Source organism: Apteryx mantelli, chromosome 3 (assembly GCF_036417845.1).
Source record: "Apteryx mantelli isolate bAptMan1 chromosome 3, bAptMan1.hap1, whole genome shotgun sequence".
NCBI classification, from domain to species: domain Eukaryota; kingdom Metazoa; phylum Chordata; class Aves; order Apterygiformes; family Apterygidae; genus Apteryx; species Apteryx mantelli.
In genome coordinates this window covers 5,130,074-5,153,877 of record NC_089980.1, presented here as the reverse complement: position 1 = coordinate 5,153,877, position 23,804 = coordinate 5,130,074, and positions in this window count along the sequence as shown.

Sequence of the window (23,804 nt, the reverse complement as noted above, 5' to 3'; positions counted from 1 at the left end):
CCCAGTTTGCTATCATCAGCACCAGAGGTGCCTCCTGGCACCGGAGGCTGGACTTTGTGAGGCTGGCTTGTGTGCCTTCCCACCCTCCCCTCTTCATGTCGAGCTCCCCAGGTCACTTGCGGAGTTCTTCTCTGGAAAGAAGAAAGCAAGCAGTGAAGTGACTGTTTTCAAGGCAGGTGTTTTTGTGGAAGAGCCAAGCAGTAGGAACACTGTCATAATACAGCTAAAGTCATTTTACTTTTGTAGACTGCACTTTCTAATTTACATCTAACAAATTAGCAGAGTGTGCTTTAAGGATTAGTAAAGTTCAGTCATGGAGTGTAACAGAAGAAGGTGCCAGCCAAGTCTGCAGATGTTTTGTCCTTTTATTGTTGACAGATCCCAATCATATGATGGAGATCTTCTGGGTACATGGCTCAGCCCACGCGAAGCTCTGTGACTTCGTTGGCTTTCCAGCTGCTGCTTATACACATTACGTATTCTTCATCAAATGGGTTTTCATCTAAAACATACTGCTTTATGGATGCTTAATAAGTTAAGCTTCAGTATCCTTCTTGATTTGAAGACAGAAGATAAATGAAGAAGGGAAACTGAGGCAATATAACATTTTAGTTGCCTTTGTAGCCTTTACTTTTCTGTAACACAATCTCTTTTATGCCTAGCTTTGTTGCATCGCAGGGTTCTAGTTTTGACGTCAGAGAAAACGTCGAGTTTCCTAACTGCAAGTTCAGAATGGAGCAGGTAGAAGAGTTGGATAGAGATTGTTTTCTGTATGTTTAAGATAGAAACAAATAATCCACACAGTGGCAACTCTGCGAAACCTGAGCACTTTGAATATACATTCCTTCTGGTATAGAGCATTAAGGTTCGGCACGGCATAAAAGAAGTGCTCAGGTCTATTTTCCTTGTACGCATTTCACCTTCCCTCCACCAGCGTTCCCTCCTTGTGCTTACCATTACTTTTCTCAACAACCCTGTCTTAAGACTACACCAGGTAGCACACGCTAGCTCTTCTATGTATAACTTCATGCTATGGCCTGAAAGATGCACTCCTGGCGGGGGACTTCTTGCACAGATTTTACCCAGAAATCCAGAAAACATTGCCTCTTTCGATCGTTGCTCTAGCATGTATCTAGCAAACATGTTCTGGCCCTGCTTAGCATGTCAGCTACTGGCCTAGGGGGGTGTTATTTGGTTCTTTTTTCTTTTTGATGAAGGTGTTTGAGGAGCTGCACAATGACCAGAAAGATATGATTTTGACTCCTTGTCTCTTACTGGTGTCACTGAATGTTTAGGTTTAGCTTAAGAGAAAAATTTCTAGCCTCACTGAGCCTTGTGCACAACCGGAACCAGAGGTCTCGTGTCCCTTTGTGCTCCTGGTGGCTTTTGCTGCTCTCGGCAAGAAGGAGTTCCTGACGCGCTCCCATATCCTGGCACTGGAAGCTGGACTTTGTGAGGATGGCTTGCGTGTCTTCCCACTCTGCGCTCCTCATGCTGAGAAGGAAAAAGCAGGCAACCGGAGACTGGAGAATACTGCCATTGCCCTCCCCCTTGAGAGACCCCAAACTGTGTGTCTGCCTGTTTCAATTACGGAGTCCCTCAGACCTGTTTACCAGGCCACCTGTGGACTTCAGGAGCTCACAGATGCAGTGTGACTTGAGGAAAAACTGTAGCCTCGACTCAGGCTGGCTCTGAGGCAGGGAGAGCAGCTTTCAAAAGAGACCTTTCTGAAGCTGAATAGCAGAGGGAGCAGGGGAGAGAGGCAAGCTGCCTCCTACTGCCTGGTCCTTCTCCATTCCCTTTTGTTCAGCTTCCTTGAGGCCTTCCCACTGTCCCCTGTGTTTCCCTTTCTCCTGTGCTGCAAGTAACAAGCCTTCCCAAGTTGGGTGTTTTCCCCTCCCGCATTGCCAGTGCTCTGGCTTAGTTCCGAGCAGAGCAGAAGAGGCTCAGCTAGGAGGAGCAGCTGTTGGAGAAGGAAGTGCAAGGTGTGCAGTGTAGCAGCTCTGGTGTGCTCAGAAGGGCTTGGGACCTTCAGGTGGCGCTTCTGAGCCGAGAAGATCGTAGAATCTCTGAGCACGGGTGCTGACTCAGGCTTGCCTTTTCGGACCTAGCTGCACATCTCTCAGTAACTCTAGCTCCGGAGGGATACACTTCTTTGTGGCATGGTAACGTTTACCAAGATGGGTCTAGGTGTTTAGAATTGGGACCTTTTTGGCTGGTGGGAGTAGAGGGGTAAAGCGGAAACGTCAGTGTCCATGTTTAGTGTTGCTTGTATGAGTTTTGCACAGCTTTGGTGTTACAGTACCACAGCTACTAGAGGCCCGCATCCCGGGTGTTTTCAGCCACGTGCCTCTTAAGAGAAATCCCCAAGCAGGAACTCCTTGACTGGCTGGAGAGCTTCCCTTCTCCGGCTATTGCTGCTCTGTTCCTGATGGGAGTGGCGAATACGCAAGCTCTTTGCTTGCCTTTCCCTCGAGTAGTGTAAGCAAATCGTCTACTTCTTCCTTAACTCTTTTGGCTACGAGCATGGGGGTGCCCAACACTGGTGCAGGTAAAACCCTCACCTTTGTGCTGTGTCCTTTGAAGAGCTGGGACACTCGTGGTGTAGTCAACTGATGGCTTGCAGTCTTGGCAATAAGGTATTGGCCTGTAGGTGTCCCTCTCTAAGGCAGGAGTGACTGTTTGTGGCCCTGGTGATCAGGGGAACAGCACCTTTGGGAAGGGCAGGAAAGAGAACGGAAGGGCAGGGAGCTTCCTGCATTTTTCACACCTTCTGGTAGGGCTGGCATTCGTGGGCTGCGGTGGAGCAGCAGAGCTGAGCCTGCCCAGCCACCTGCCCCTGGCTTTCCTAGCAGAAGCACGGACCCTGTGTCTTAAGCACAAGCTCTTCCAGGCAAAGGGCATTGATTACATTTCCTCTTGTCCATTCAAGGTGATGTTGAGTGATTTCTGAGTCACAAAAGCTTGGGGGCAGGGGAGGCAGGAAAGGTCTCAGAGGAAAGAATCAGCGGCCCAGAAGAATGTGCACAGGCAGGGAGGCATTTCTGTCTTTACTCATGGTTCGGCTTGCGCGTCCCCCAACTTCTACAATGACGCCACAGGAGCGTGAAGGGCTCTCTTCTGCAAGACCGGCCATAACTAGCACGCAGGTGGGTTCTGCCCCTTCCCAGGCGTGGACGTGAATCGTCCGCCTGGACACGAGTTTAAGATGCCCGAGGTGCAAATACTTCTCTTCCTGCAGGACCCAAGTTTCCAGTGGCAAGTAGGTGGCTTTGGAGCAAAGCGTGGACATGCAGGCGCTGGCACAGTATTTGTTTCTTCTCAGAGCTTGTTGCCTCCTTATTTGCAGAGTCCAAGGCTGCTCTTCAGCTCTGAGGCACTTTGCTGCGGGTTTAGTTAGACGTGAGGAGGCAAAGAACGCCTCTGCCTCTGGAGGCGGCTGGGAAAGAGGCTCTCGTTGAGTCTGCTCCGATTCACAGAGCTGGTCTGTGGGACTTTTTGGCATGACTCCGTTTCCCTCCTGTTCCTGGGAAGTGGCATTTACTTTACTGTCATTTCTCTGTGCCCAGTGAGCGCTTCTCTGACTCCAAGCCAGTGTGTTTCGGTGTTCTCCCTTTTGGACTCCTTTGAGACGAGGGGGCAGGTAACCAATCTTATTTTCCTCAGCCCGCAGTTTTCAGACTGCAAGCATCTCCCATTGTGAGGGCTTTGTTTTTGCTCAGAAGGAAGTTTGGTCTTTGTTCCTATTTCCCCCTGCCGGGAGGCATTTCTTGTGCTTTGCCGTGGAGCAGTTGTTTGCAGATAAAAGCTCCATTGCTCACCACCTTCCGTTTCGGCTGCACGTTAAACACCACCGTTGTTTAGCATGCTGGCCAGGCCCTTATAGCTGTTGCTGTCGGAAGGAGGCCAGCGTGGGCTTCTCTGGGTGTGTACCCCCGAGAAAGGGGAGTGTGTTGACAAAGACATGGTCTGGCTTCTGGCTGGAGGGATGGATGGAAGGAGCAGCTGGAGGGACTTTGCCCACTCCCTAGAGGTCGCCTTCTCTTTCTAGGATAGCTTTATTCCCCGTTCCCGAACCATATGAACACCCGGGATTTTAATCCTTTAAAGGAGGAATTACAGGCAGTAAGGTCAAGCTTGCTCTTTTCGTGTCAGTAGTCTGAAGAAGGAATACAAATACACTCTCATCACCAATGTTAAGGAATTTCTGCTCTTTGGCCAACCCGGGAAGTTATTTTCATTGACCCTGTTTCAAGTTGATGCAACACAAGATGTTGGAGGCAGTCTTCCTGCAAAGGTGTGAGGAATGAAGAACAGAGGAGCTTGTTGGTCTATCATTCAGCGCAGCGTATGGTTCTGTAACATCGCAGCATATGAAAAGGCAGCATTCCTTCTGCAGCAGTCTCGTGTGCTCGTCTACAGCAGCACGATCAGTTTGGCAGCTGCCGAGAGAGAGGTCTTCCTCTCCCCAGACAGCCGCCTAGTTCCAGAACGTTGAATATGCACATACTGGAGAATTATGCCATTGCTGGTTTTCTTGAGCCTACCCTTCTGCAACAGAGATACCCTCTTCTACAGGTGAGCAGCTGAGGCTGTCAGGATGACTTGCCCCTGTGTCTCTGCGGTGGCATGAGGAACGGAGCCTGGAACACCCGAGTCATGAACTGCCCAGTCCCGTCACAGCCATCCTCCATTTTGGTCTCAGTGTAATTAAGTAATGCAGATTATGCTACCTCTGTCTTTGAAGGCTCATTGCAAGAGATCTGAGGAGAGTGAAAGAAGAAGCAACTGCGGATCTGTAGTCTTAGACTTTCTACCAAAGAGTGCATGCAGCATTCACTGTATTTTGGTCTCTTGGGGGACTGCAAGGGTCTTCTTCTCTTGTGATGCTCCGCAGGTTTTCAGCGCTGTCTGATCACACAGCCGGCATCGTTTTTGGCTCTGTTTTCAAGAAGTTCATTGCGCAAAGTTCTTTGGTCTTGCGTTACCAGCCAGTATTGCAGTTACCATCCAAGTTTAGTGGCTGTTTTGTGGGGTACTCCGTTTGGCAAAAAAAAAAAAAAGCCATTGCCAAGCTGGTTTGATGGCTATCACTGTCCTTTTGGTCTTTAACATACCATCTCTTTGAATTTTTTACAGAGCTTTCTGGGGTGCTGCATCAGCGTCACGTTCGGGCATCAGAAATGGTCCATTTCATTCATCAAATGCACTATTACATTACATTTGAGGTACACTTTATCCACCCAGTTGGTTGCTTAAAAAAGAAGCTGGGACAAGTGTAAAAGTCATCCGTAGCAGGTAGTGAATTCAAACAAAAGCCCCCGAATGGTGTTTTTTTGCTGCGATAACTCACCCATATTTTCCTTTCAGCTTGTAACAGTACAGTAGGTACAGGTTATTTACAGCAGCTATAATGGCGACTCTGTACCTTTTCAGCACGTGCACAGCATTTCCCAGCGCTTCTCTCCAGCAGTTTCCACCATAAGATCCATTTCTCTAGTGCCTACAGCTTTGCCAGGATATAGCTACCCTGGATGAAGTGCTGCATTGCCAAAAGAGTTCAGTTCACATGCAAGTTTGAGGGAAAACAGGTCAGAAGTGCTAAGGTCAGAAGATGCTGGTGGCTGTTGTTGGAGGCTGTACTGATCCCAAGCTATTGATGCAAGGACTTCAAGTTTGGGAGCAATTTGCCCTCTGGCTCCAAATATGGCATTTTTCCTGCCTGTGAAAAATTGTGCTCAATTCTTTAAGAATTGAGAGCCCAGAATAAATTGTCATTTGCACGTTCAGAAGAACTGCTAGAGGTTGGCGATTTAGCTTCTGTCTGCCTGGACTATATTCTGGCTCAGCCCCACCATGAATTTCCCAGGCAGGACCTCCCTGGCCAGCCTCCGTCATGTCTGAAGGTCACTGGGCGCTCTCCCTACGCATACGTCCACACTAGCATTTCAGCGGAGATCAGGAGCGAGCTCTTGAAGTGAGTCTTCCCACGCTCCCTACCCCCTGAGCTGCGCTCCATCCTGGGGAGAGCTCCCGCAGCCCCTTGGCTGGAGCTGAAGGGCAAGAGGGGCTGCAGGCCTGTGCCTCCTGGGTCCTGACTGCTGCCGGCTGGGCAGTTTATAGATATTATGATATAATCGTTGGCTGCCTCCACGACCGGACCTAAATGCCCCCAGGTTTCGACCGGCTCCAGCTGGTTCCAGTGCAGGAGCAGGGAAGCACAGGCGGGGGGCCGGGGGGCCGGGGAGGCGGTTTTGCAGGGGGCTGGACGGCACCGGGCACAGCGGGTGGCAGCTGCTGCTTCGCCCACGGCTGCATCTGGGCCGCGGCCGTTGGCTGCTGGTGCCCAGGTGCCGGCGCAGTGCTGGGGGGCCGCGAGGGCCGCGGCGGGGGCGGCCGGGGCGGCCGGGGTGGGCGGCTGCCCGCGTGTGGCGGGTCCCCTTCTCTGGGGCGGCCGGGGCGGTTTTCCGGGGGCGAGGGGCGGCCGCTGGCGTTGGGTCCAGGTCTCCCGGGCGCCGGGGTGGGGGACCAGTTGTCCCGGCGTGAGAGGCGGCCGCTGGCGTCCGCGCCGGATCTCTGGGCTGCGCGGAGGTTCCTGCGGGGAGAGGTGGCTGTTCAGGACACGCAGGCTGTGGGTCCCAGGGCGCAGGAGAGCCTGGAGCTGCCGGGGCGCAGCAGCCCCGCGGTGTGGACGGGCTCCGAGGGCTGCTGCTCCGGGCCCCATCGGCCGCCTGGCTGGGCCAGGCCACAGCTGATGCGAGGGTGCCGGCGGAGCGGCGTGCAGCCCCCGTGGTGCCTGGCACCCTGCCTCCGAGTAGGAGCTGTGGGGTACCGAAAGCTACACGTAGAAAACAGGGCACACTTGCACCCACACAGCGCTGGTTTTGCTCCCCTGCACCGGCCACCCAAGCCTAGCGGCCTCTCAAGTTCTTCTTGGCCCGTACCACATTGACCTGCCTTCTCTGCACACGCTGGGAGGGGGATCGAACTCTGAGAAACAGCGGGGACTGAAGTACTGCACAGTATGCCAGAATCTAGGAGAACTGCCTAGTCTTACTTCTCAGCGTGCCTGACAAAGACCAATACTCAACTTGTAATATTTGACTGACAGCGACTACCCAGGGCATCCCCAAGGAAACAAGATCACAACTTCTGCTGCAATGACAGCTAGGCTGAGCAGCACATTTGGAATTAATGGCATTAGATAACAAGGTGATTTCTGTCGCCAAATTCCCTCATAGTGGACTGTAGCTATTGCAGTTCTTACTTTCTATGGCAATCTCGCCCTTCTTTGTTTCTCTTCCTGACTTGGCTTTGCCTTCGTCTGTGCCTGCGTCTTCTCTTTTAGCAACAGCGTCAGTATTAGGTAATACTGGCAACAGCAGGAATGGCTTTCAGCAAAGAATACTCATTGCTACGAACTAAGGGGCCAAATAGAAAATCTTACACCAGAAATCTCAGGAGAGCGCCGTCAACAGCTAACTTTGCCCTCCTGAAGACTACATCTGTAAACTCTTCCTTACCAATAGCAGCCGTCTAATACAGAATTTTAGGGGAAAAAAGCACACGCACCGTTTCCTCTTCCTCCGCAGCAAAATAACTAGGCAGCACAACACTGCTCCAGCCACAAGGATCCCCAAGGCTGCTGCAGTGCCTATCGCGCGATGCTTCCACACGTCTTTTGGCTCTGCAGCAGCTGCGCTTCTCTCACTCGCCAAAGCTGGAGGAAATTACATAAGGCCATATGTTACTGTGTTCTGAACTGCTGATAATCTCACAATGTGTTTGACATTCCCAGGAAATTTCCTTTTTCCCCTTTCTTAGCATCTCTGAAGGAGTGAAATCTCGGGGACTGCAACGCTTCCTTGGTTTCAGTAGCAGCAAAAAGTGCCCAAGTCACTGCAAATGAGCACGCTTTGGAGTCTCTCTTTAGCCTCTCAGCCTTGCTTACGTTCTGCGATGGCCATAATCCAGTTCTCCCAATTGGATGGGTTTGCTCCCCCTTTCTGGCGATCCTTTACATCCCACAATTCCTTTGGTGCTCTCTCGCCTTTCTGAGGCTCAAAAGTGCTGCTGCACGGAGGCATGCTCTGACCCTTTGGGACAAGTCGTCCCACTGAACAAGACTCATTAGGCCAGGCGGAGAGCACTCGGTGGTGCTCATCTGCTTTACCAATAACTCCTTTGAGTGACGTGGACAAAAGCCATCCCGGGTCCAGGGAGTGCCACTCCGACTCTTCCCTCCCCGGTCGGCACACTTGCCCCAAGGGGAAAGAGTCAGGCTCTCTTGGGCTCTGGCTTCCATAGCCCGTGACACCGGTATTCCTGGCTACACCGTGGGCCGGCTCCAGCTGAAATGGTGCTGGCTGCGCTCCCCAGCCCAGCAGCCAGGGCCGGCTCCTCTGGGGCGGCCGGCAGCAAAGGAGACACCTGAAGCTGGCTCTCTCCTTTTGCCTTTTCTCCAACACAGGCACCACCTCCCCTTCCTCCGCCCTCCGCTCTTCCAAACACCACTTGTGTGCTCCACATCTTCAGAACAACTCTCTCACTTAGGCATCCCTGCAAGACTGCTCAGTACCTCGGTGCTTTGGAAAAAAGGAGTATTTCCTGTCGTGGAGGCCTTCCCCGGGCCGTGACACACTTGGAAGCCCTGTCAAGAATCAGAGAGAGGTAAAGCCTCAGCACTGCTCAGGCACACAGCATGCAGAAGGACGGACGAGCTTCCCTCCAAACCCCTGCCCGACCGCTGAATCAGGGCATCGCTCGGGACCTCCTTTCACAGCAGGCATCCCACTCTGTGCTCCTTCTGTGCCTAGGGCCTCTGGGGACTCCCTGCAAGTTCTGAGATGCAGACACGGCAGGAGGTCGAGTCGATTAAGAGTTGTGGAGCCTGTGGAACCTGCACTCAACGTGGTTAAAACTGCCTCGTTCCCCAAATGGCAAAGCCCCGAAATCCCTGGGAGCTGCTTGGGGTGGGGGAAGTGAGGCTGTCTAACAGGACCCACAAAGGTTGCTATGCACATCTCGGGCACACTAATTGCAATCATCTCCACACGCCAGAGACAAAAGTCATCTTCAGAAAGCCGCTCCTGGCTTGTTTCAGAACACTTCCGGCGCCCTCATACTTGAACATTTGGTTGCTGACATGCTGTGCAGTAGTGGGCCCCCGGGGAAGAGCCTGCAGACACACAGGGATTTGGAGTTCCTACACCAGATGACAACGGACAGCAAGTACCTGGCATGCCCGCTGCTTGAATTGCCTCTCCTTCTTCATCAGGGACTGCCGGAAAGGTCTCCTTCTCCAGGGTCTCCTGATGATTCTCTTTGGAAAGAAAGCAAGACAGCTTGATTAGAAGGAACTGTTCCTCATCCACTTCCTCACGGTATCTTCAGGAGGCAATACTTTTCAAAAGGCTTCAGGAAAAACCTCAGAAACAAAACCTGGCGTTTCAGGGCGGGCACCCAGTCACTAGCCCAAACAATGTGTCCTTTGTAGAGAAAAATCAAAGCGCACAAAATCTTCCAGATAACCAATACGGGCAGCAACACCGGCTGTTTGGGTGGGGAGACGAGACAATTGCATGTGATCCTCTCGTTCCCATTCCACTTGGTGCCTTTTTGAGACTTGGCAAGAGAGATTTGGCATGATGAGCCTTGTTTCTCAGAAGGCCTTTTTCCCAGCTGAACCGGCTACAGCTTTTTCCTGCTCTCTTCGAAGGAAAGCATTCAATAAGGCTCATCACGCCAAATCCACCACACAGTACGCACAGCAGTCACATAGAGTGCACTGAGCCCCAAGCTCTTGCCGCTCTATATCCAGGGCGCTTTCACAAACATGGTGAAGAACACGCTCGTAGAAGAGACCCCGAACAAGCTCTGCAGCTTGCCAGCGCCTGCAAGGTGTGAAATGGTGCGTCACTGCGGCAAGGCTCTGCTCAATCCCTTTCTCCTGCGTAAGCTACAGCTTATCCATTCCTGTTTCTAAAACCTCGGGTTTACAATGATTGCGCTTAACACACAGTGAAATCTACCCACCAGCTGCTCTCTCCAAGTCCTTCAAGATTTCCTGTAGGACTTCAGAAGACTTCTGAGGAGACTTTCCTGTTTGGGCCTTGTACTTTCTTCGCCAAGGACCTAAACAGAAAGGATGAAGCTGAATTTCACATGAACGAGACATGCACAAAGAAATGCTGCTTCTTTCAAGTAAACCAAAACAGTAGGAGAATAGTCACGACCCACCTGCACGATTCCCCAGAGTCTCTAAACCTGCATCCAGCTGAGAAGCTGCAGAGACATCCTCTACGGCCACATCTGTAACCAAAGAGACGAGCAGAGCTCTTTCCGTAGGCTGCTTCAGATTTGAATGGGAGTCAATGAGCATGGAATGTATCATTAGACCAAGGCACTTGTCCCGCCCTTCCACTCCTGAGTCTTCTGCAAACACTTATCGGGTACCTGCAAAGGCACCATGTGGCTACAAATCTGAGCATGCGGGGAAAGGATGCCCTGCAGTTCACACAAGCTGTAACCTCAACCCCCAAAACCTGCTGCCTTTGCTGTAGGCGCTGCAAGAAGCACAAGGCTGGAGGAGCCAGGCAGAACACCCACCGTACATCTCTGAAGCCCTCCCAAAGCCCACTCTGCTCCTCTGCAGGCATGAGCCTCGGCCAAGGAATTAAGCTACACGGCCCATGAATAAAACTCTCAAACAAAATGCTCATTCCAGGAAGTGAATAAATCTCCACCGCTTACTCCTCGCATGCCCCTCAGGCTCAGAGATGGGATCCAGCTGAGCAGCTGGAAGGCCACTGCCTGCAGGAATGCCTGTAAGCAAACACAGACAAGACAAGTTTTCATCACGTGGTGCCACATACTTCCGCAGAAGTGACTTGCCGTGAACTTCCGGAAGGGGAATGGGGGACACACATGTAGGTCGAGAGTCTCCCAGCTGCAGGAGGGCCAGGGGGACTTGTTGGCTGGGACCTGGCACCTCTCCAAATCCTCCTTCAAGGCGCTACCCGACAGCCCCCAAGCACCCCCAGGACAAACACCTGGCCCCTCGGTGCTTCCTTCTGCGGAGGTCTCTAACACACACCAGGGAAACCAGAACTTTACCAGCAGGCAACCTGTAGAACCGGAGGACAACAAGGATCATTTACATTGCTCACGCACAGGAGCCCGCGGGCCGGTGGAAGACCGAACCAGCGTTACCCCTAGTTGTTCTGCTGCCCTTTGGTCAGGGGATGTGTGCTGCAGACTTTGGCTTCCTCAGGAGGGCGCTACAGAGTGAGAAAAGAAAGGCCTATTTGTTCAACTGACTGTCTGCTGACTACTCACCTCCAGGTTCCAATCCAGGGTCCAGAGGAGAAGACAAAGGTCCATCGCCTATGCCCACATCTGTAACCAAACACACATAGGAACAACTCCCATTACACAGATTTCCATATGCTTCTTCAGATTTGAATGGTAGTGAATGACGGCGGGGAACACAGAATCACAGCTAGGCACTTGTCTTGCCCTTCCACTCACGAGCATCTTGCAGACGCTCACCACGTGCGTGCCCAGGCACCGTATGGGTACCAATCTAAGCAGGCACAGAGCTGCCGCGGGAAAGCACACCCTGCAGTTCACACAAGCTGTAAACTCAACCCCAACAAGCCCGCTGGCTTTGCAGCAGGCTTTGGAAGCAGCACAAAGGCTCTGCAAGGCAAAGCACCCCAAGGCACATCTCTGAAGGCCTCCCGAGTCCCACTCTGCTCTTCCGTCTGTGCGAGCAGCAGCCAAGCACTTATTCAGTTACACTCCACACCAAGAAAAGTTGGAAACGGAAAAGCTTCTTCTGTGAAGTGAATGCATCTTGACTACCTACCCCGCGGATCCTCCCGAGGCTCAGGAAGGGGGTACAGCTGAAAATCTGGATAACCATTACCTACAGGCAGAGCAGAAAGCCAACACATAGGTGGCCAGTTTTCCTTACAAGCTGCTACCAGCTTCTTCACAAAGCAGGTGTAATGAATGGAAGGGGGGGGTCACGTCATGACATGGGACATATATGCAGGTCGAGAGTCTCAAAGCTGTGGAGGGGCAGAGATGACCTTTGGCCTGGCACCTGGCAGCTCTCAAAGTAAAGAAATGCTCACGACTTACCCCTGGGGCGCCCCCGCGGCTCTAAAGCCCTTGGACGACCTGAAGAGCAAGTATGAAGTACAATTTCATGTCAACAGAATAGTACAAAGTAAGTTCTTCTTCTTTCAGGGAAGTAAAAATGGACTACGTACCCCTGGGAAGACCCCAAGGCTCAGCAACAGGATGCAGCTGAGAAGCTGGATAAACGCCCACTACAGCTGCATCTGTAACCAAGCCGAGACAGGAACAGTTCTCATTAAGTATTTCCATAGACGACTGCTGATTTGAAGGGTGGTGAATGATGGGGAACATATAATTACGCCATACTTCTGCTCCCGTGCACCTTGCAGACACCTAGCGGGTGTCTGCACTGGCACCGTATGGGCATAAATGTCAGCAGGCACAGAGCTGCTGGGGGAAGGGACGCCCTGGAGTTCACACAAGCTGTAAACTCAACCCCATCATGCCCCCGGGCTTTGCAGCAGCCACTGGCTCAGGGGCACTCGCCAACAGCGCTTTGCGAGCCAAAGCGGCCAGCGCAGATCTCGGAAGCCTTCCCCAGGTCACACAGGCAGGTCGAGAGCCTCACAACTGCAGAGGGGCCGGGGGCACCTGTTGGCTGCGACCTGGCAGCTCTCCAAACCCTCTGTCCAGGCGCTATACGACAGCCCCCAAGCGCCCCCGGCACAAACACACGGGGCCCCTCGGTGCCTTCTTCCGGGGAGCTCTCAAACGCCCACCAAGGAAGCCAGGACTCTACAAACGGGGAAGCCTCAGCACCGCAGCGCAGGAAGGCTCATTTACACCGCGTGGGCACAAGAGCCCGCCGGCCCGCTGAAGGCCAAAGCGGTGCGAGGACATCCGTGCTTCCAGCCCTTCCAGGGAAGATCCCCTGACGACTCGCCTCCAGCCCGTCCGTGAGGCTCACCGCTGGCACCCGGCCAAGCGCCGCCATCGCCATCGCCCCCAGGCACCGCTGAAGCCACGCGCGGGGACAGCAGCTGCCGCCACACAGCGCCAGGCGCTGCTCCACGGACAGCTCCCGGCGCCGGCGCTGCCCCGCGCAGCGCCCCCAGCGCCCCCAGCCTCCCCGCGGCCCCACGAGCCTCGCGGAGCCGCTCCCGGCCCCCGACGCCGCCGCCGCCGCCGCGGCCCCGCAGCCCGGCAGCCGCCTCCCGCCGCCCCGGCCGCAGCCGCCCCGGCCGCTCGCCAGCCGGCCCCGCGGCCCCCAGGCTGCCGCGCCGCGCCGTGCGGGGGCGGCGGTGCCTCCGTCGCCGCCCGCCCTACCTGGGCCCGGCGCTGCCCGCGGAGCAGCCCGGCTGTCCCGGGCACGCAGGGCCGCCAGGAGGCCGAGCAGCAGCAGCAGGCGGCGGCCGGGGGCGGACGCCCCCCGCGCTCGCACCATGCTGCCCGTCGCCAGCAGCCGCCCCCCGCCGGCGCCCTCGAGCAACGCGCGCGCGGAGCGGCGTCTGCCGGGCGCAGCGCAACAACACGCCGCAACACGCCGCAGCGCAACGCAGCGCAACACAGCGCAGCGCAGCGCAACGCGGGGCCCCTCTGTGAGCTCACGGGCGCCCTCCGCGCGCCTCCGCGGGGCGCCAGGGGCCGCGCACCCCCGCCGCGGCCCGCGCTCCCTCCGCGCGCCGGCGCCGCCCTGTGCGGGCAGCCCGGGCCTGCTGGCGGCCGCGGTTGCTGCTGCTGCTGCTGCTGCTGCCGCCCTCGAGGAGCCCCTCGGCGGCAGCCCGGCTCTCTGCCCGCACGCTCGGGCCCCTGCGCTCGCCTCGCTGCTCTGCAGCTCCGCGCCAGCGCCTGCTGCAGCCTCGCTCCCTGCTCTCCTGCCCGCCCCCCCTGCAGCCGCTTTGCTCCAGCCCCAGCTCTGCGCTTCGGCAGCTGGCCCGGGGGCAGCTGTGGAGAGGCGTGGGGGCTCCGGCGCCAAGCCTGTGCCCCAGCTCCCATCACCCGTCAAGCTGCGTTCCGTTCTCCTGCTTTCTTGCTGGCACCGCTCCCTCTGTACGTTTGGCCTTAGCACGAACATTTCTAGCCTCGCTGAGCCTTGTGCACCGCCTGAAGCAATCAGAGCTCTCCTGGTGCTGTACATTTCCCTTAGTGCTCCTGGTGGCTTTGGTGCTCTCTCCCAGCAAGGAGGAGGTCCTGACGCTCTCACATATCACAGAATCGCAGAATCACAGAATGGTTGAGGTTGGAAGGGACCTCAGGAGAAGATCATCTAGTTCAACCCCCCTGCTCAGGCAGGGTCACCTACAGCACCTTGCACAGGATCGTGTCCAGGCAGGTTTGGAGTATCTCCAGAGAAGGAGACTCCACAACCTCTCGGGGCAACCTGTGCCAGTGCCCTGCCACCCTCACAGGGAAGAAGTTTCTCCTCATGTTCAGATGGACCTGCCTGTGTTTCAGTTTGTGCCCGTTGCCTCTTGTGCTGTCGCTGGGCACCACTGAACAGAGTCTGGCCCCATCCCCTTGACACCCTCCCTTCAGATACTTGTACACGTTGATAAGATCTCCTCTCAGCCTTCTCCTCTCCAGGCTGAACAGGCCCAGCTCTCGCAGCCTTTCCTCATAAGAGAGATGCTCCAGTCCCCTAATCACCTTTGTAGCCCTTCGCTGGACTCGCTCCAGCAGTGCCACATCCCTCTTGTACCAGGGAGCCCAGAACTGGACGCAGGACTCCAGATGTGGCCTCACCAGGGCTGAGGAGAGGGGCAGGATCACCTCCCTCAGCCTGCTGGCAATGCTCTGCCTAATGCACCCCAGGATCCCATTGGCCTTCTTGGCCACAAGGGCACATTGCTGCCTCATGCTTAACTTGGTGTCCACCAGCACTCCCAGGTCCTTCTTGGCAGAGCTGCTTTCCAGCAGGTCAACCCCCAACCTGGACTGGTGCATGGTGTTATTCCTCCCCAGGTGCAGGACCCTGCGCTTGCCTGTGTTGAGCTTCAGGAGGTTCCTCTCCGCCCACCTCTCCAGCCTGTCCAGGTCCCTCGGAATGGCAGCACAGCCCTCTGGTGCATCGGCCACTCCTCCCAGTTTGGTGTCGTCAGCAAACTTGCTGAGGGTGCACTCTGTGCCTTCATCCAGGTCACTGATGAAGAGGTTGAACAAGGCTGGACCCAGTACTGACCCCGGGGGGGGACACCGCTACCTTCCTGCTTCCTAGCTTCAAGGACAGCACCTGGGAACATGGCTATATCGAATCAGTCAGGAAAAAACAACAGCCAGCTGTAACCGAGAGTGAACTTTCTTCATTATAACAAACACCATTATAATGCTAAAACTCACCCCCACCAGGCTGAAGACCCCCAGCCGTGGGAGCCCCTTCCCCACCGGGCGTGCGGAAGTGAGAAGCACAGCGGAAGCAGCCCGCAACTAACTGAACCCGGCCTGTACCGGGGCAGGACAAGAGGCAGCTTCTGGCCGAGAAGACCCGTCCGGCCGGAGCGATGCCGAGCAGCCTGGCTGCTGCCTTTGGGGATTCAGCCCCGGCGCCGACCGCGCGCAGCCGCGAAATAAACCCACGTCTCGGCTCCGTGGGCGGATGGACTCGTCGCAGCCCGGGCGACGAAGCCCCGATTTGGGACAACGCCGCCAGCAACGGCGCCCGCAGGGGCCGCGGCCGCCACGTGCCGCCTCGGGCAGAGCCGCGCCGCGCCGGTCACGCGGGGCACGAGCGGCCCCTTTGCGCCCTGCGGCGCCGCCACGCGGGACCCCGCGCACGGCGGCGCTTGGGGCAGATCCGCCGCGGCCCCAGCCGCCCTCAGCCGGCCCCGGCCCCCGCGCCGCCCGCAGCAGGCAGAGCCGAGCCGAGCCGAGCCGAGCGCGGGGTCCCCGCGCCGCCGCCGGGGCCGGCGCGGCTGCAGCCCGGGACGGGGATGGCGGGCGCGGGGGGCGCAGCGCAGCGCCGGGGCCGAGGCCGGGGCCGGGGCCGGACACAGGCAGCCCGGGCCCGCGGCGGGGCAGCGGCACCCGCCGATCGCCCCCGCGCTGCCGGGACGTCGCCCAGCGCGCGCGGCCCGGCCGAGAACGGCGCGCTCGTGACACGCGTGGCGACGGGGGCGGGGCAAGGGGAGCGGGAGGCGGGGGGCCGGGAGGGAGCGGGGCTGGGGGCGGGGGCGGAGCCAGGGGAGCGGGGGGCGGGGGCGGAGCCAGGGGAGCGGGGCTGGGGGCGGGACCAGGGGAGCTGGGGGCGGGGCACGGCACTGGGGGCTGGCCCGGGGGCGGGGCGGGCGGCAGGGCGCGTGCGCGGGCTGCGGCGGGCGGCGCGCTCGGTTCGGTGCCTCGCGGCTGGCGGCCGCTCGCTGCCTCTGTGGCTCCGTCACGGCGCGGGCGCTCGGGGCCGGGCGGGCGGCGGCGGCGGCCCCAGGTGAGGAGCGGGGGGGCTCGGCCGCGGGGCCGGGCGGGGGCAGCCGGGGCCGGGGCTGCGAGCGCGGCTGGGGCTGCCGGGCTGCGGCGGCCGGAGCCGGGCCCTGCTTCCTCCCGCTGCGGCCGCGGCTCGTGTCCCGCCGCGCCGGGCCGGGGGCTAAAGCGCGAAGGGCCGGAGCCCGGCGCCCCCCCCGCCCGCCCGCCCGCCCGCCCGGGCTGCCCCGCACCCGGGGCCGGGGCCTCCGCTGCCCTCCGCTCCGCTGCCCTCCGCCGCCCTCGCCGCGGGGCCGCCCCGGCGCAGCTCCCGAGCAGGGCCCAGAGCCGCCCGGGGCCGCCCGGGCTGGGGCTGCTGCGCCGGGCCCCGCACACGGCCGGGGCAGGGGCGGGCGGGGGCGACACGGGCCGCGTGCGGGGCTGCGGGGCCGGACACGGGCTGGGGGAGCCCGGCTGCTCCCGGGGCTGGAAGCACGGCCTCATTCCCGGGGGTCTGGGCCCCGGAGCAGCGGCCGCGGGGGGCTTTGGGGACTGGAGAAGGGAGGCGAGGTCGCTGCTTCCAGCTCTGCCGGGAGGGGCCGAATGCTGCGTTTTGGGGGCCCCAGGCTCCGCGTTCAAGCGGGTGCCGCAGGCCTGTGTTTCTGAGCTCAGCAGCAGGGCTGAAGCCCTGGGTTTGGGGTCAGAAACAGGCTTCGGGGGCTGTTTTGGGGGGTGGAGAGGGAGGCTCAGGCCTGCCTTTAGGGGCCCGAAACAGGGGCTTTTAGTTGGCTGTTCTGTGGTTGCAAACAGCAACTAAGGGCTGTGTTTGGGGGGCCTGAAAGGGAGGCGGAGGTGGCTGTTTCTAATCCTCAAAGCGGAGACCAAGTCGTATGTTGTCAGGTCCAGAAACAGAGACTAAGGAGTCGCATGTTTCTGGGACTTGGCGACGGAGGCGAGGTCAGCTGTTTTGGGCACTAAAAACAGAGGCCAGTGCTGTGTTTTGGGGCCACCGAGGGCAGCTTAGTCCCTGTTTTCAAGCACAAGAACAGGTGAATGAGTCCTGCGTTTTGGGGGTCCAAAAGAGAGGCTAAGCCCTGTGTTTTGGGGGCCACAAATGGAGGCTCACTTGGCTGTTTCTGTGGCTGAAACCACAGACTAAGTCCTGCGTTTTGGGGACTTGGAAACAGAGGCAAGTTTGGCTGTTTCCAGCCCCAAAGGGGAGGCTGAGGGGGCCCTTTTTGGGGTGGGGGGAGGCGGTGGGATGGGGGGGAGGGAGGGAGGGTGCGTGGACCCTCCCCGAAGGGGGGGGCCCATCTGCGAGTACCCCGAGGGCAGGGAGGCTGGCATGCACCAGACCGAACCTCGCGTCTGAGATAGTTTCTGGCGCAAAAGTGGTTTTGGGAGGAGGAAACACCAGGAGACACCATCTTCCAGGGCCAATATTTATTCAACATTCATCCAAGACTTTCCCCACTAATTAACCAATGAGCTTGGAAGTATTGAATCAGTCCTGACCAGGGAGTCAATATCGATTCAATATTCACAAGCTAAATGCTCAATTAGTTTGAGGAGTCAACAGGGAGTGGACATATAGAAACCAATTAGTCAACATTCACACAAGACTTTCCGTAAGACTAAGCTTGTAATACCAGACATAAGGGAAGAACGTTTAGACCAGAGAAGACAAATATGGTTACAAGCCAGTTTAGTAAAAGTAGGATGACGAAATACTGAAAATGTTTTCTTTGCTGTATTATTCTGCTACAGTAAGAGCCTGAACGTTTTTTCTTCAGAGCATTACTGTTCTTCAGTTAGAGAAGGGCACTGGGAACATGTACTACTTTGTTTTGTTAGAAGTGAAAAATCTATTAAAGCAGATTATTTCATTTCAGAGTGATTGAACCAATTCTGATTGAGAACAGACAAGATTCTTTTATGCAAATCTGAAGCAAAATCAAACAAACCCCAAATATTTTAAATCTCTCAAAAGTTCGTTTTATATGTGAATATGCTTTAGGGAACAGAGAATATAAATGTTGTTAATTATCTGAGCGAGATTACCATTTCTAATGTACTTTCTGGTTTTAGTCAGCAATAACTTTACAAGTGAGTATTTTTGAGGGAGTGAGAACATCATGAGAGAGTATGATCATCTGGATTTCTCATTGTGCTTTTGTTTTTTTTGTTTTTCCTTTGGGCATTAATTAAACACCTGAAATTTTCATACTATATTGGAAGTTAGTCATTGAACCTTTCCAAATTAGCTCTGCATATTCAGTTTTGTACTGGACAGGTGTTCTGTTAGTATGAAACATGGTGCAGTTATAATATGCCAGATCTACACACACAATTGTTTATGCCTTACTTGAGTGCTTAGCTGATGGTTTGTAGCAGTGCTGTTCACTGACTTGTACAATGCTAATGTTAATTTTTTTGGACACTCTTCTCTCATGCTTATCTTTCTTTTAAAGGATATCAATCAGAAGCTGCAAGAAGATAACCAGGAGCTGAGAGACCTTTGTTACCTTCTTGCCTTTCTGCCTGTCATCATCCAGAAAGCATGCCGTGAGTGGCAGAGACTGGGCAGGCACAGTGCTAGCATTATGCACAAAGAGGTTGCCTTATACCTACAGAAGCTGAAAGGATTGGAAGTGAGGCAAGAAGAAGTGGTTAAAGAAAAGCTGGAGCTAAAAGAATTGTGTGTGTTGCTGGATGAGGAGAAGACTGGTGGAGCAGGCAGCCGGAGCTCTGTTGACAGCCAAATCAGCCTGTGCCAGTTAACTGCAACAAGCACATCCATAAGAGATGTTGGTGATGGGAGTAGTACTTCTAGCACTGGAAGTCCAGACAGTGCAGACCATCATAAACATCATCCGAGTACTAGTCCAGAACACCTTCAAAAAACCAGGGTTGAAGGAAGCCCTGAGCACCTGAAACACAGGAGCATCAGCCCAGAGCATCTCCAGAAGCCTGGGGGTTCTGGCAGTCCTGATCATCACCTGAAAGGACCAAGTCCAGAACATCACAAAACCCTTGTCAAAGCACCTGAGCAACAAAAGCACAGCAGCAGCAGTCCAGAAACTCTCCCAAAGCACATTTTGAGTAGTAGCCCTGAACGCTTTCAAAAGCACAGGCCTGGCAGTAGCCCTGAGCATCAAAAGCACAGCAGTGGCAGCCCAGATCATCTTCAAAAGCACACACCAAGCGGAAGCCCAGAACATCTGCACAAAGTGAGGGGTACGAGCCCTGAGCACCTCAAACAACATTTTGGAGGGAGCCCAGAGCATCTCAAACATCTCAGTGGAGGCAGCAGAGAAGGTCCCCTCAGGAGACGAGTAGCAGATGACCTGTCACCTCACCACAGAAGCATATACAATGGAATGAATGGTGGGTCAATTTATTTAGTGAGAGCTCGTTTTTCAAAATTCCTAAGGTAGTTTCAGTTCTGTGTCAACACTTTTGGAAAAAGAATAATATTTTATGTGAAATGAAAGGTAACAAGTCTGATGTTAGTATTAACTGACTTGATAAATAATCGGGGTGTACCCAGTTGTCCTTCTGCCAGGTTTTAGGTGGATTGATGAAAAAGTTCATCTTGAGTGCTTGTGTAAGGTATCAAGAAGCAACTTTTGGACTTGCTTCTGCCCGGTGGTTGGTAGACATAAACTGTCCCTCTGTAGACTTATGTTTACATCAGGTATCAGATAGGGAGGAGTTATGTGTGTTTCTTATGCTGTCTGTATTTGAGTCAGCAGAAGGGAGGTGAATGTCTCCAATTTCATTTCCACCTTTCTAAGCTAGTCTGTCTGTAGCTTTGAAGATTTTAACATTTCCTCTTTATTGATGGAAAGCTTCTTACATGCTTTTCCATAAACTCTGGAGAAGATGCCAGATGAAGAGCTAGGCTCAATATAAATGAATCTGATGCTCCTAAAGCTTTCCAAAGCCTTGATTTTTGCATGTATTTAATTATAACAAATTAAAAGTTAAGGAAGATCCTCAGGGATATTTGTTGTTATTGCTGCCCTTTAGGAAGATACCCAATGAACATGCCTAGCTTTAAGGAGCTGATATCCCCACTGATTGCAATTAACTTTTTTTTTTTTTAAGATAGGCACAATGTAAGTGTCTTGGTATTTTGGGAGACAAGTGGTTATGACAATATTATTGAAATGAATATGGATTGGAATAGAGGAAATGAAATAATTAAAAACAAAATTCAAATAAACATTTTCTGTTGTTGAAATAACTTTTTATAGACTTAGCAAAATTTCTGTAGTCTGCTCTTTTCTTCTACATGCTCTGAGATCTTTTCATAAAAGAAGTCAGCATCTTATTTATAGCTGAAAACTCATTTCTCAGTTCTTTGTATGTAGAAAGTGAGGATTTTGCCATAGTAACTTGTCTCGGATGGAGTTCATGTGTTGCCCTTTTATAAGCAGCTGCGAGAAGTCTTTCTGCCATCGCTGGAACTGACTGCTTGTTGTTGGATCTGCTTGTGAGATGGAGACAGTGAGCTCTCTGCCGGGTGCTGTCCTCAGCATTTATCATGTTGCTGTCTCGCATCAGTCCGTTCATCTTTGATGAATAACTTGCAGAATGCCTTCAGCTGAGATAACCTGCTTTGTAGGTGCAAGTCCAGATTACTTTCAGCGACATGTGCATATTCCACAGGGCTGATAAACCCCAAAGCGGTAAGTGTGGAGACTTCAAATTAATTTTTAAAACAGGTAATTAATAAGGTGAATGTATGAAAACTATGTGAAGATGCAAATAAGTAAGTTCTAAAAGTTGACCTTGCAAAACTTCCTTTAAATGCTGTATTTCTTTCTCCATTCAGTTCAGTTAAAATAAGGGAACAACACTGACTTGTAAGTAGCATGTAGTATGGAAACGCACTTCCTAGAGACTTCTTACTTTTGCCCATGATGTTCACGAATGTATTCACTGGTTACGTAGAAAGGTGATTTAAGGCCTTAAGTATGCATTTTTCAAACTCATTCACAGACAAGGATACAGGTTTTCTGCTCCCAGCCCGGTGGGCTTTCTGGTGTTTTCAGTCCAAATAGTTCTTTTTTGTCCTGTTTTTAACAGTGGGACGACAGCAGTTGTTACTTTAAACCTGAGGTGACTGACCCGCTTTGTGCAGGGCATCTCAAATAGCCGCAGCTGTGACTCAGGTAACAGGGAGCTGGAGAGGGGAGCCAGTGATTTGGGAGTCTGTTTATCGACTTGAATCAGAGCATCGCCTGTCCCGCCCTTTGTGTTAATCACTTTTGCAGAGGAATTTGCACACGGATAAGTTGTCAAGCCTCTCTCATGTTTATGTAATTTGACATAAGCATGAGGTAGATGTTGGCTGTGAGTTGACTTCTGGCTTTGGTCTGACTTTTTGTCTCATTTTGGTCAAGTGTTAAACTCTTGTGAGCTTTGCTGTAAGGAATAACCCTTAAAAACTTGAGGAAAAGACTTTGTCTTCACATCCTCACAGCTAGGCTCAACTGCTGCTCTCCTACCTCCCCCCCCCCCCCCCGGCCTTTTAGGGAAGAAGTTGCACAAAAGTGCTAGAAGCGCTGACCAATATAATTTACCATCACTGCAAATGTAATCTGTAAACCTTAATTGGCATGTTTTGTGTGTTCCTGTATACATGAACCTGCCAACTGAGTACAGACTGGGAGCTGTACATTGAGCTCGTAGCAAAAATGCCAATTTTGCATCTGCAGCAAGAAATGCTAAAATTGTGCAAACATAGGTAAGAAAGTGGTGTGGAAACCTGGCCTTAAACTCAGATGAGCAATGTAAAAGGATGCTATTTTTGAATCTTATCCCCAAATCAAGTAGTAAGTCTATTATATCATGTTGGTGAAAACCTAGTTTACTTTAAAATTCAGAATATATTCAGCTAGTAGGCTGAGTGCGCGGCCATTTGATTATTTTGCAGGGCATTTCCAATGTTACAGCAGTACTTCTGTGACTGTCATTTGTTTGAGCAGCAAGAATGAAGTTTTTGTGTTGATAAATGGTAAATGGTGAAGAGTAACATCTTTTGACTCTTCTGTAGAGATAATATATTTTAACCATGTAATTGGAACTTACCCGGCTCAGTAGAGGCCTGGCCCATCTCCCTTTGGATGAGATGGAATGGCCTCCATTGCCTTATGTGGACTCCAGATCAGGTTTGAGAGGAGAAGGTATTCCTCTGCATATCAGACCTTGCTCTGAGAAGTACTATACTGTCCACCTGAAATTGTTGTTCTTTCTTGGAAAGCATGTTTGCAGACAGCCCAGCTGTTTCTGTTGAAATGAAATGTTCCATCCATAACTAAAAGCTCCTATTTACCCTGAGTTCTGGTCTTGTTAGCACTTGCATGACCACAGGGAAGCAATGTATTCAGTCATGTGCAGTTATCTATACCAAAATTTTGTATGTAAATGTACAGGGAACAGAGATGGAATCTCTGCAGGCTTTAGTCAAACTCTTAAGCAATATAATGTTGTGATGGTTTCAGAAATGCGGTGTGTAGCTATAGTCCGCATTACAGGATCTGGTATATGCATTCGTTGTTTGGGCCTCGTGCATCTTTTAAGCTCCCGTGAGGGACATGAGAAGTTGTCTTTGGTCTGTTGTCTCTTCTGAAACGGGCGCCCTCAAGCTGTGGAGTCCCAGAAGTGGGGTCTGAAAGCTCCGTTTGGCTTGGTGCTTGTCAGTTGAAAACATATTTCATTGTAAAGGCTCTAACCAGATTCAAGGTGTGTTGTAGCAGTTAATGATCTTTTGCTGGAATCCCTCTTAAAATGTTCTGGTTAATGAGCACAGGGCTATTTGGGATAGGAAGATGGCTGAAATTAGGTAGAAAATAGCAGTGGTAAAAACATTTTACAGTGAACACTTATGCAATCTCAAATAATACATGACAGTCTTTAACTCTGACACAAATATGTGGGTGCAAAAAATATAAATTAATGTGTGTTCAGGATTTGCAATCTAAGTGTTTTTTATTCTAAGCAGTTGATTGTAAATTTTCTATTTTAGAAGTCTTTTGTTTGATTCTGGGCTTTGACTTTTGTGTGAAAGGAAACTATCAGAAGGCTTTCAGGTGTGCTTTTTGCTTCCTGCTGAGGTTATTAATGACTAGAAATAAAAGTGCTGACTAACCCTGTAAGCGCTGCTGGAGGTGCGAGGACTCGTGTACAGAACAAATGCAATGCTGTCTCTCTTGAGCAAAAGTATTTGTTGGCTTAAATGGAGACTCAGCTTAAATTTTGAAAAATGCTGCTATAAATGCGTTGCTGCTTATAAGGAAAATAAAATAAGAGCCTACTGC